At 35.5% G+C, this 10,945-nt stretch overlaps 1 pseudogene; it reads right to left on the bottom strand.

Annotated features, from left to right (window-relative positions):
- Window positions 1–8,532: 8,532 nt before the first annotated feature.
- LOC149193319 (galactan beta-1,4-galactosyltransferase GALS1 pseudogene) lies at window positions 8,533–9,226 on the bottom strand (annotated as a pseudogene).
- Window positions 9,227–10,945: the final 1,719 nt, after the last annotated feature.

Below are 10,945 nucleotides of genomic sequence, written 5' to 3'. Positions count from 1 at the left end.
ATATACGGAAGATGTGCACATATACGGAAACTGGGCATATACGGAAGATGTGTGCATATACGGAAACTTGGCATATACGAAAGATGTGCGCATATACGGAAACTGTGCATATACGGAAGATGTGCGCATATACGGAGACTATTTCATCAAACTGCAAGACAGTTGCATTGCTACCTATTGCAATAACCAGACTATCCCACGAATCTGGTAGAGAACACAACAAACTAATGCACTTATCTTCATCTGAAATTTTAATATCAACAGATAATAACTAACTTACCACAGTATTAAATGCGTTCAGGTGCTCTGTCACCGAGTATCCATCTTTCATCCTCAGGTTATACAGCTTTTTCCGTAGGAACAGTTTATTCACCAGAGACTTAGATTGGTACAAAGTCCCTAACTTGTCCCACAAAGCCTTCGTCATAGCTTCCCCTGATACATTCAGCAATACTAAATCTGAGACACACAATCGTATTGTGCTCTTTTCCTTCCGATCCAACTTCTTCCATTATTCATCGGACACTCTCGTTGGTTTAGTATCTGGATCTACCGCGATCCACTAATCTTTATCCACCAACAAATCCTCCATCTTGAGTTTCCATAACTCAAAACTTTGACCATTAAATTTCTCGATCTCTATCTTTCCACTGCTCGCCATCTTCTTTCACCACTAGAATCAATCCCACAGATCTCCCACTGAACAAGGTCTACCACAAGCCCGAGCGAAATCCCTCAGCGACAAAGGCGTCCCCTTGAAGCTAAAACAACTCTAATAACAAATGTAGGTTTTAACCCCGTATAGAAATTACCTGCATACGAATTCTAAAACACAGAAAATAAACAATGCGAGAGCATAACACATAAAACACATATACACAGAGATTTTCCCCTATATCCCAAAACCGAGAATACCAGCTTGATTTTTCATTATGTTCCTTTCAATGTTAAATACATATTTATACATGTCGAAGCATCCAATACCATGGACCGAAAACCATCGCGTCCAAAACCATGGACCGAAAACCATCGCATCCAAAACCATGTGCGAAAATCATGCACAAAAACATAGGTAGGTCCGCCCAACCTAATATAGGGTCCAAAACCAAACTTTTCCGGGGCGTTGCCCTGGACCCCATAGAGGGGGGTTACCTTCACCCCTCAAACCCCCCGTGACCCCCCCACTACGCAATAGGCACAACGAGGGGGGGGCTCTACCCCCCCTCTAACCCCCCGGTTAACTATGTGGGCTATTCGTGGAAAGAATATAACACAACCCAACACAAATGACCCTCCATGCTCTTTAAACAGAGATCATGGACCAATCGGGTGTCAAGCCACGGGTCAAGTGTCATTAATACCGAGGAGAGAATGAACCGTCGGATCACTTCATGTCTAGAACATATCGTGACCATCAAATTGTAAGTTACAAAAGTACATAGTAAAGAAACACGCTTTACCTAACTCTACACTATACCAAGTTATACTTAACTATTTCCTATGTGTCGGAATATCCTAACAATCAAAGTACAGGGCTCCATTTCTTCCATTCAACATAGAAGTAATAAAACCATAAAAGGTGCGAGTCTCGGGTTTCAAGCTCTACATCTTCATTTTCTACTTGCATTGGTGACCAACTCAAATAATGAGTGATTTGGGCGGTGTTTTCACTAACTAAGAGATGTTGAGAGTTCTTCCCGATGTCATTCTCTTTATCTATGTAATTACGCAATTTCATAATTTCAAAAATAATTGTTTGTTGGTCGATCCACTTAACGTACCTCACCCTTTATTTATTCCCTCCCCTCAAAGAGCTCTGCAAATATTTCAGTTTGAGGGGAATAAATATCCTGCTGACCCAGATGCGAATCTCTTTTTCTCCTTATAGCACCCTATTCCTTACCTCCACCTAACGGGTGCTCCAGACCTCTAGAGTTGGGGAGCAGAGCTCAGGTCAGGTTATCCAACACTTATGCTCATGTAAGACCACCTTTTAGACTGGGTTGTTACCTTATCTTCTTGGTGGGTTATAAACAAGATGGTTATTATTTGTTGTGGTAGAAGCATATATTACTATTAGAAAAAGGCAAGAGATCAAAATACCAACATTACCAACTTAGCTCTATGCCTTGCCTACTATTCAAAGGTGACTGGGTATGTTTTCTCAAAACCTTATATAACCATAAGGGCCTACATCCTGGGTTCCCCACTCAGATGGAAACCATTTACTAAGGGAAACATAATCATGTGAATACTATCATATCCTTTACTCATCGAAATATGAAATGAATGTATGCTTTTTAAGTAAATTTCTGTAGATCTTGCTATTTTTCACAATGGAGGTTTCTATTCAGTATTTTTTTTTTATAAAATTGTTATGTTTTGCTCTGAATCCTTAACTCGAGCTTTACAAAACTAATGTTCTAGGAACCTTGAACATGCTCAGACTTTCCAAGCATGTTGGGGCATGCTTTTTGCTTACAAGTACAAGTGAGTTTTATGGAGATCCTCTTGAACATCCTCAAACTGAAGCATATTGGAGCAATGTTAATCCCATCGATTAGTTTCTTATCGGACTTACCTTGGATGAAGGCAGTCACCATGTTTTATTTTCAATTATTGTTCGATGTTTTCCTTGTATTGAAAACTAAAAGAATTATCGTTTTCATGGTGATATTCAAGAGTCCGCAGTTGCTATGATGAGGGTAAGAAAACAACCGAAACTCTAACAATGGATTATCACAGGGGAGCAAATGTTGAGGTGTATTGTGAATCTGAGTTTGTCTTAATATCTGTATTAAATCTAAATATATTAAACCTTATTTCACATCACACTTGCCAAGATACTTATTTGATATCGTGCTTTCAAGTTCATATTTCTCAAATTTTCAATACATGCAGTCTGCGAATGTGCCTTGATGTTGGTCAGATTGTAAGTAATTTTGTTGCTCAGGTAAGTTATTGATTTTCTTCCCAGACTCTCAAGGCTATGATCTCATAACTTTGTAGTTGTATTATGCATTGAATGTTGGTGTTACATAGGTTGTGTAGTTGTAGACCATACGATGATTCTCCTTGAAGAAAAATCTAGAGCTACATTATCTGTTTACTGGTACTTTGATTTTTCTTTTTAGCTTGGTTCCTATTCAAAAGTGTCGTACTATTTGGTGTGTTTTTCAAAAGGCCTAGAGATTTTTTATTGCAAGACATAGTCCAATAAAGGTTAGCAATCCTTTAGTAGTTTGATAGGTACCACAAAATACCGAATAGAAACCTAATTATTCTAATAGAAATCTTTGAAAATTATATTTGCCCGAAAATTATATGAAGTAATAAGTCATTCACAGGGTAATTAAAAAACATCTTATATGGTTCAGTAAGAAGAAGCATGTATTTAAGGAACTTTGGCAGGTATTATGGAACTTTGGGAAGTATTTGGATTTCTTATGTTTGTAATATTGTATTATTGCACTTAATGGTGCTTTTGCTTAAGACAATTTTTTTTCCACTGCTTTGATGATTTCCCCAAATGATTATAATCATTTATCTTTTTGAATTATGCTTTTCTATTCACTTAGGACCTTTGTATAACCTTTTGATTATGTGCCTTAATTATTTTCTAGTTCCTTTGTGCTTAATCTTTTCTTTCTATAGTGAGTTAATTTGGGATTTATTCCTTTTTCTTGTCTAAGATAATTTTGATAAATTCCTTATTATTATGTATAGCCTTTGTGCAAGGAGCCTTTGACATTCTATGGAGATGGGAAACATACACAGAGATTCTAGTTCGTTTATGATCTGGTAAGTTGACAATTACAGCAGAAATATTGGTCCATTGTTTATCGCTCCGTGTTGTTGGAAGTAATATGGTACTGTTTTCTTTCACTTCTCAAATAAAAATTAACTACAAACACTTCCTTGGAAACCCCGAAGGTTGAATGCCTTATGTGACTTATGGAGGCATGTTGGTCCTTTCAATCTTGGGAATCCTGGGGAATTTACATTGTTAGAACTAGCACAGGTAACTGTAAATCCTTTCATACTTATTCAGGACACTAGAAAAGAGTTGTAGATTTGTATATGGTATGCCTAGTTATTATTCATGGAGCATGATATACTTGAGCATGCAATGAATTTAGTCTTGTGGTTCAGAAGATTTTTAGTTTTCTTGGAACTTTCCAGCTGCAAGCCGATATAGGAAATTTAGTTGTAGACAATCTGCCCTTCATAATTTGTGTGTTGGCCAAGGAAAAATCTACAATTCTCATGTATGGAAGCTTGAATATTGAATTTGACCATTGTGATTTTGGTAAAATAAAATTTATTTTATTTTATAAATTTGTCACATTTTGACTTACATTTATTGTTCCGTTATCATTATATGAACACGCCAAATTCACGAGCAAGAGAGTTGAATCTAGCAATTTTCTAAAGTCAATTCACTTTATAATTTGAATATTATTAATATTTTTTATAAATTTGGTTTTTTGTTATTTAGTGGTGTATGATGGATTTTTTTTTGTGTGATGGATGTACTTTGCAATGGATGCATGTAACTATTTGCATAAGTTTCTTTATTTTTTATTTGTTTTTTAAGTATTATAAGTTTCACATTTGTTGAAGACTACATTTAATTTATAACTCTTTTCTTCCCAAAATTGAGGAGGTAGTTTCTAACTCACTTGAATTTAAAAGTATCCTTGTTATTCTCTCAGGTTTGAGCTATGACATTGATCTGAGTTTCTAGAGGTCGAATCTGGTGTCCGTGTTGCCCTTCAAGAACAAGATAGTCTAAGAACTTCACTGGTATGCTTTCGAACTCCAGGATCCATAAAACTAAAATATTATCTTTTACAATATCTATATAAAATTTAAATTTTCCAATACATATTATGCAAATGCGTTCCTCATATCATTTTTCCAATTTAAAAAACCTATCGACCTATGTTTGCACATTTTGAGACAATTGCTAGTCAAATACACCTCCTAGCTTTATTTGTCCATCAGTTCAAGACCCATTGGGGTCTCACCATGAGGAGAGGAACTTTTAGAAAGAAGCAGTTCACTTTAAATCAGTTAATTAACCAGCCCTTCTCAATAATGAACGGGGAAAGGTGCTTAAACCAAAGATTCGTTTAATCACATTCCGTCAACTTTCAGTAATGAGTGAGAGGGAAATTGCTGAGCTAACCACAACTTATTGCAATAGGCGTGTTGGGATAGGCGTATTAGGTACTTTATTTATAGTGATTCATTAGCCCCATCTCCCCAGGTTAGACCAAACCAATACTGGGGGAAGGGGATAAAAATAAGCTGGATTGGATCATATAAATCGACGGAGGAGCAGACTAACTTTTCGAAAGAGCAGACTAGCAGACCTCGTATGTATGTTCCTCCCCCGCAATGCATTGGATGAAAGGGAAGTGCGTGCCCAGGATGAAAAATACCGTAAGGGGCTAAATCAGCTTCACTGAACCAAGTTAATTTATTGACTCTACCGATGTACAATTTAATCGTTTATTAATGCCTTTTTATGACAATGTACCAAAAAAACAATTTTTGATGGAATCTTTGATATCACCCACATTTATCGATGGGTAATATCGTTGTTTTTATTATAGCTTTAAAACTAGTTTAATTGATTTTAAATTTAAATTTATTAAGTATTGACATATCAATTTAAAAGTTAAGATGGATCTAAAGTAATATGCTTGCATTTCATAATAAATTTCTTCAAACTTTTGTTTCATCATAACAAATACTATAAGAAAAATCATGACTTCTCAAAACCTAAACCCAAAAATTACTTTTTAATTTTTATTTTACCTGATCTTAATATTTAAATCACATAACATTACAAATATCTATTTCATATAAAACTTGAAAACACTTCTCAACATAAATAATAATCAATTTTAATAATATAATATAATTTATCAAATATAAAAAGCACTGCAAGACAATTTTATTATCAAATTTAAAACCTCTCAAAGCCATTAGTAATCAACTCTAATAATATAATAATAAAATTTACCAAATACAAAAAGTACTACAAGATAATTTTATTATCAAATTTAAGAAATTGTCTAAATAAAATTTTGTTGCAAATATCTGTCATATAAAACTCGAAAACACCTCTTAACACGATTAGTAATCATCTTTAATAGTAGACTATAATTTATCAAATATAAAAAACACTACAAAATAATCTTGGTATCAAATTTAAGAAGTTGTCCAAATAAAAAAAATAATTGTGACCCTACTTCATGAATCTATAAATGGAGATTTAATTATTAAAATATTTTTTTGAAATTGAAAATAAATATGAATGTAGTATTATAAATAATTAATTTATAACTGTGTTAAATTTTAATAAGAAAGCTTAAATTTATAATTATTTAATTTCATGTGATTATTGATTTTTTCCCATTAAAAGAATTACATATTAATATAAGTTTTTTTTTAAATAGCTTTAGTTTAATTTTTTTGAAATGTTAATTATATATGGTTATTTATTAAATTTTATTTGGTCATATAAATTAAAATAATGATTCAAATTCATAATTATTATATTTCATAATTTTAGATTTAAATTTAATTAATAAGCATATAAAAATTATATATTTAATATTTTTTTTTCTAAGTTATATATCTATTTGTCTTGGGAGCAGCTCAATTGGTGATGGAAATAATGTGAAATCTGTGGAAAATGAGAGATCCAAGGTTCCAGTTACAGAAAGGAGGAGAGGTAGTAAACCTTTGAACCCCATAGATTTACTTAAGGTGCAAAGAAATTCGATCCCTCTAGATTCTTGGTAGTTTCGGAGTTAAGATGGATCTAAAATGGTTATTAATGAGCGGTTCTCATTAAATATTTTAAAACCTTCTTCCAAGTACACTTATTCATAAATTGATTTTTTTTAATTATCTTTTTAATAGTAGGAAAACCTATAATAACTCAGTTGTGAAAGCAGCAGTGGGACAACGATCACATCACAGGTTGTTATCCTCAAATGCATTAAATATTTTAAAACCTTCTTCCAAGTACACTTATTCATAAATTGATTTTTTTTAATTATCTTTTTAATAGTAGGAAAACTTATAATAACTCAGTTGTGAAAGCAGCAGTGGGACAACGATCACAGGTTGTTATCCTCAAATGTACTGGTGTATGCTTATAAATGTACTGGTGTATGCTTATATTTTTTTTTTTTTTGAAAAGTAGGCAAACCTATCATAATTCAGTTGTCAAACCAATACTGAGACAACCGTTATTGGTTGTTATGCACTTATTGTTATTGGCAAATGTAAAATGACTCAACAACATTATTTAAAAATCATTGTTATTGACAAATGCTGAGTGACTCATCAACATTATTTAAAAAGATAACTTTTTATTCTTATAAAATACCTCTAGATTTTAAATTGTTAAATTATTTCCTTACCAAACAAAACATTTTTAAAACCCTCTCGAATCATAAATTAAAATGTGTTAAATGATGATAACACAGATTAGACTTAAATAAAACTGTAACGTTTAAACCATTGACCAATAAAATTGTAAATGTAAAATTCAATACAATAGTATCTCAAATCTAAGTTTAATATCCTCGGTGGTGTCCCAAAGGTGAATTTTATTTACTGAAATCCAAAGGGTTGACGTTTTAAAGCAATGGATGGAGGTAGGATTGTAAGATAACAGTTTTTAACCATGGCTGAATGATTAATCTATTTTATGCATAGACATGCCCGTGCTGTATGACGCAATTGAATTTCAGAGTTGTAGACGATTAGGTGAAAAAATGCGTTACGGTGACTAGTGGATAATTATATATTTTTTAATTTTTATAAAATACTATATATATATATAAAAGAGAGAGTTTTCATATATGTTAAAGAATATTATACAAATAAGTACGAAGGAAATTAGTTTTTCCGTTTAACTTTAAATTCCGCTTTTGTAACCTATAATGTCATAACAATTTATAAAACAATTCTGGCAATACTACTAATAGTAGAACAGAAAATGAAATGAAATCCACTTTTGTAACATATAATGTCAAATTTCTGGCAATACTATTATTGATAGTAGAACAGAAAAGGAAATGAACCGATTCCAGTCATCCACCAAACGCATGGTATTGAAAGCGAGGATCTCGTGGTGTGAAAGACAGTACAAAGTGAGGTGAGGTGAGAGTGATCTGTGAACAAATGATGGCGGGGAGCAGCAAAGTCCACTCAAATTGAAATTTCATACTTTACAAAAGAATACAGTACCATAAACCTACATGCATCGACCATGCCGGGGCCGGGCAGGGCAGGGCAGAATCCCGCCCCCGCGGTAAACAAGCATGGAAATTTACAAGAGATAGATGCAGGCTCAAGAGTTAGAAAGAATGGTACGATCACTAAACACTAAGTCTGATGAGCTCTGGATTTCGGCCTGATCAAATCAAAGCTCTTGCAATGATTTGGTCTTTCATAAATGGTACTTGCTTTTATCAATTTGCAGAATTTTCCCAACATAATCGCTCACTGCTGAATGGATGCAAGCTGGGATCCCATCATGTCTCTCTCGAATTTTTTAATGGATTTAGCAACAGCTTTCATGGTGCCATCATATACATACGGAATGCCTCCCACCCAACTCACGTTCTTTCTCATCGATGATTTCACAAATTCCCTGCACGGCTCTCCTCTACTGGTGATGGTGTCATGATAATGATAGAATCTCATCAAACCCTCTGTCTTGTGCTGTGTTTTCCCCATCACATTCTCAGACATGTGAACGCCAGTTGCGTACACATTTCTTGCCTGCACTGCATACTTGCGATCTCTCCTTATGCCTCTCTTCACATCCCTGAATAATAACTTTTCAAATCCCCATTCCCTGCGCAACAGAATTATCACATTGAATTTCAAACCCCAAAAACATATTCGAATTTTTTCTTCGGATTAATAGAAACCATAATGACTATTACCTGGAATAAGTACTGTTAGCCGAGATGCTGTGCAGTTTATTCTGCAAGCAGAGCTTGTTAGACATGGAATATTGCTCAATGGTGAATTGGGTATAGCCAGAGAGCTCATTCAACACATATTGCAGTGTTTTCCGCCGAGGAATATAGAGATACTCATCTACATCGAAGAAAAAAGTCCAATTCGCCATGAATTTGTACCTGTGCAAACAATCGTTCACAATGAGGAACTGATTATGGTAATACATGGCTCCAACACCTTTCTAACTTGGGAATGGACTCCACCAGCATCGTGAAAAACAAAGTGCGATCTAGGGCCAAATAATTTGGCATGATAAGCCATCCACTCTCTCATTCTCTGAGGATTCAGGTCACCGTACAGCGAGGAACCACAGTAGAGGTAATCATATGGGGGAGCCTGACTGTAAATAGAGGCATTGTAGGTACCTTTTTGTTCTGTGAGAGCAACGATTCTCTCAGCTTTCCCAAATTTGTTGCCATGGAGTGCATGAAGAATGGGCGGTATAATCCAAATAAGAACCGATGTTCCTCAGATCTGAGTCAATCCACCGAGCATTAGTTTGATTCCAACTCCTCCGAAGCCTGTGGCCTTGTTATAACAGTGAACTCCTGTGAGGATATTGGCTTGACCTGTCACTGTAATCCCCACAGCAGCCGAAAAGATGACAACGTCCGTTACAGCGTTGTGGTTGCCCATGAGGCTTATGCCCACGCCGCTGAATTTCTTCTCGTCCGGGCTTCCACCGGCGGTAATGCGCTACCCCAGGAAGGAATTCCGGATATATGTCTCGTGCCCGCCCTGAACCATGATGCCAGACGACTTGAAATGCGAGATATAGCAATTATCGATGTTCAAATTTTGAATTTGGGCCGGGCGGGTTCACCAGTTCAAACTTCGAATTTGGCGGGGCGGATTCACCAGTTCAAATTTCGAATTTGAATTTGAATGGTTCGGTTAACATTCAGATGCCCCGTCCAGATGCATAGCATAGCATGGTATCAGCGCGTCACATCTCAGATGCCCCGTCCAGATGCATAGCATAGCATGGTATGGTCATGCATGGTATGATTTACCGGAAAGCGCTTGTCCAGAAATAATCGGCGATTCCTATTTCCAATCCCATAGGAAATTTATTGCGCCCTGACACGCGCCCGAGATAGCCATATATAACACGCCGGTGGTGATGGGTACAGAGAAAAAAAATACTGGCGTGTTATATATGGCTATCTCGGGCGCATGTCAGGCGCAATAAATTTCCTATGGGATTGGAAATAGGAATCGCCGAAATAATCCGGGGTGTCAGCGTGATTGTACTACCGTCTATCCCCACGGAATGACAGTGATGTAAGGGAGCATTAATAATGCTATAGTCCATGAAATAGCACTTGCCATAAAATAGAAGGACCGCTATAAATATCTTGCATATCTGGCGGACATAACCCGCCACAGCGGCGATAATCCGCTTATTTGACGAAAACTCGCGTAGCTTGCTCTGATGATCTGCTTATCTTGGCATGATAAACCGTGTATTCCATGAGAAATCGCGTATTCTTCTTTGATAATCCGCGTTTTACCATTATAATTCGCGTATAACTTGATAATCAGCGTATTCATTGATAATTCGCGTATTAGTTGATGATAAATCGTTTATCGGAGGTCATAGTTAGTTTAAGAGGAGAAAATCAACATTTTTGGCATAAATGGAAAAATTTAGTCGGAAATCACTGGCATAAACCGGAAAAACAACTCGCATATTAAAGTAATGGCCCACATATCCAGCGTTGATAAACAGCGTATCCTTTGAATTAAAAGCTGATAAGCAGCGTATCTCGATGATAAGTCGCGTATGGAATACTGAGAGTTCGCGTATCCATTTGGAAGTCGCATATCAGCTGATATTTCGCGTATCCAGTCATAACGCGGATATCCACCGATGATAATTCTA

This window comes from Pinus tabuliformis, chromosome 2_2 (assembly GCF_031772625.1).
Source record: "Pinus tabuliformis cultivar Carrire ecotype Pingquan chromosome 2_2, CPIR1, whole genome shotgun sequence".
Classification (NCBI taxonomy): Eukaryota; Viridiplantae; Streptophyta; class Pinopsida; order Pinales; family Pinaceae; genus Pinus; species Pinus tabuliformis.
This window is presented reverse-complemented; position numbering and strand designations above follow the sequence as displayed.